Genomic DNA, 3,478 nt, shown 5'->3' on the forward strand with positions numbered 1-3,478 from the left:
AATATTTCACACAAAAGGGGCAGGATTAATAATAAGATGTGTAACTTCCCACTAAAGGGGCAAAGTGTTGTAATCAAAGGTCTTAGTAAGGCTAAGATGGATTTCTCTGGCCCCCTTGACACCTACTTTTGCAAGTTTTGCACTTATCTATAGTATTTGGAGAATCATAGCTTAGTTTATTTTTCCATGTATATTTTATTGAATTTTTATGCATTTCACACAATACATCTTTATCATACTTAGACACCCTCCCCTGTCTACACCCCCCATAGCCACACCAATGGAATTCACACATTCTGTCATTTATGATAAGGCCTATTGTGTCAAATTAGTGTCCCCAGATGTCTCTCAGCACAAGTTAGTCCACTGAGATCTAGTCAGCCTATTTACAGTCCCTCCCTTTAAGAAGACCAGCTCTTCTTCACCCAGCAGTAAGCAGCTGCCAACAATTCTTCAACTAAGATTGGGGCCTGCTTCCCATTTCCACAGTTCTGTGCTGGGTTTTTAAGTCTGCTTGACTTTGCACTGAGCTTGTGCATGCTGGCACCATTGCTGTAGGCTCATATGAGCAAGGTCCCAGGAGCCTATAGGACTCTATTTCCATATGGCAGTTCTGTGCTGGGTTTTTAAGTCTGCTTGACTTTGCATGGAGCTTGTGCATGCTGGCACCATTGCTATAGGCTCATATGAGCAAGGTCCCAGGAGCCTATAGGACTCTATTTCCATATGATCATGTATCTTCTTCCTGGCTCTTACAATCTTTCCACTCCTCTTCCACAATGGCCCCTGAGCCCTGGGTGGGCAGAGTTTAATGTAGAGTTCTGACCAAGGAATCACACTTTGCAGACTTATACTCTATGCTTTGGCCATTTGTGTACTTTTGTGTTCATGGCTCTCAGTTGCATGAGGGCGCTTCATTGATGAGAATTGAGAGATGCATTAGTGTTCTATTTGCCTCTTGTTTCTTGTTCTATGTTCTGTGAGCCTTAGGTTAGTGTTAGTAGATTTGGGATATTCACAGACAATCTCTGTGTATGACCAGTTGTGGAACTCTGTAATAATCCCTGTTGCGAAAGAAGCTTCTTTGATGAGTGTGACTGGGATACTTGTATGTAAATATTAGGACCCATATTTTGCACATAATAAGAAATTACATTTGTCTAAATATAAGGATGTAACAGCCTTGGAGTTTTCTTCAAGATCTATGACCTCCCCAGCTATGTGTATTTGGCTATATTTACAGTACCACACATGAATTTTCTTCTACTGAGTGGGCAATAAGTCCAATTGGGCAGCTGTTGATTATGCCCAATATGAAAATGTCACTACTGCACCAATGTTTGTTGGCTGTGCCAGTCATTGATGTGGTAAAGTATCCCCAATTTCCCCATTTCTCCCTTGATAATACCAGTCTCATATGGCCCCACCTCTATTGAGCTCTTTCTTAGCCTTTATCCCCATAGTTCCTTGTATAAATCTCTTCCCACTCCCATTTAAACACCCACATTTTACCCATTTCCCCCTTAGTAACTCCTTTTTCCTACTGTTATTCTCTCTCACGTTCCTTTTTTCCCTTTATCACTCTGGTTACTTTCCATTTTCCTGGTTTCTGTAGTTGCATCAGGACATGTACTCACATACAAGGATTTGGTGCTAAGATCCACAAATGATGTCCACGAACATCATTTGTTTTCCTGAGTCTGTGTTACTTCAGTTAGTATAACAATTTCTAGTTCCATTCATTTACCTGCAAATTTCACTATTTCATTTTTTTACTGCTGAATAGAACTCCATTGTGTAAATGTACCACATTTCATTAGTCACTCATCAGTTGAGGGACACTAAGGTTGCTTACATCTCTCAGCTATTGTAAAATGAGCAGCAATAAATGTGGATGTATAAGTATCTCTGCAATAGAATGAGTTCCTTGGGTATATGCCAAGGAGTAGTATAACTGGGTCAAATGGTAAGTTTGTTTTCAGTTTTTGGAGTTCTCCACACTGCTTTCCATAGAAGTTACATGAGTTTGCACTCCCACCCGCAGTGAATGAGCATTCCTCTTTCCCCACATCTTCCCCTCCACCATTTAGTACCATTTCTTCTCTTGATCTTAGTCAGCCTGACTTGGGTGAAATCTTAAAGTGGTTTTAATTTGCATTCCATTGATTGCTAATGATGTTGAACACTTTTTAAGATGTTTCTTAGCCACCCTTATTTCTTCTTTTTAGAACTCTCTGTTCAGATCCTTAGTCCATCTTTTAATTGAGTCATTTGTTTTCTTGATACTTTGTTTTTTGAGTTCTTAATAAAGTCTGTATGTTAAACCTCTGTCAGATACGTCACTGGTAAAGATTTTCTCTCACTCTGTGGGCCTTCTCTTTACTTCTTTGATTGTCCTTTTGCTGTACAGAGAATTTTTAGTTTAATGAAGTCCCACTTGTTGATTGTTGACCTCAATTCCTGAGCAATTTCTGTCCAATTTAGAAAATCCTTTCTTACACCTATACTGTCAATGTTTTCTTCTAATAGTTTCAGGGTTTCCAGTTTCACATTGAGGTCTTTGATCCATTTGAAGTTAACTTTTGTGCAAGGTGAAAGATAAGGATCTAGTTTCATTCTTCTACAGGTGGAGATCCAGTTTGCCAGCACCATTTGTTGAAGATGCTGTCTTTCCTCCACTGTGTGTTCTTGGCAGCTTTGTCAAAAATCAGGTGGCTGAAATTGCATGTACTAGGGTTTGGGTCTTCAATGAAGTTCCATTGATCTATGTGTCTATTTTGGGGCCAGTACCATGCTGTTTTTATGAGTATAGCTCTGTAGTATACCTTGAGATCTGGTATTACGTCAGTAACACCCCCAGCATTGCTCTTTGTGCTCAGGGCTGCTTTGGATATCAGGGGTCTTTTGTGCTTCCATATGAATTTAAGGATGGTTTTTGCTAATTCTGTGGAGTATGTCATGGGTATTTTGATTGGGATTGCATTGAACCTATATATTGCTTTTGGTAGGATGGTTATTCCAATCCATGAGCATGGGAGGTTCTTCCATCCGGTGTCTTCCTCAATCTCTTTCTATTTTTTCTAATTCTGTGAAGAATGTCATGGGGGTCTTGATTGGGATTTCATTGAATCTATATATCATTTTTGCACATAATAAGAAATTACATTTGTCTAAATATAAGGATGTAACAGCCTTAGAGTTTTTGGTAAGATGTTCATGTTCACAAAATTGATTCTTCCAATTCATGAGCATGAGAGGTCATTTCCTTCTTCTGGTGTCTTCCTCAATTGATCTCTTTCTTTAGATTTAAAATTTTCATTGTAGAGGTCTTTAATGTGTTTATTCAGGTTTAGTCCAAGATCTTTTATTTTTTATGAAGTTACTGTGAATGGGAGGGTGTGAATATACTCTTTTTATGATTGTTTGTTATTGGTATATAGAAAAGCTAATGATTGTTAACGATTAATTTTGTTACCTG

This window comes from Nannospalax galili, unplaced genomic scaffold (genome assembly GCF_000622305.1).
Source record: "Nannospalax galili isolate Female #2095 unplaced genomic scaffold, S.galili_v1.0 scaffold2482, whole genome shotgun sequence".
Taxonomy (NCBI): Eukaryota; Metazoa; Chordata; class Mammalia; order Rodentia; family Spalacidae; genus Nannospalax; species Nannospalax galili.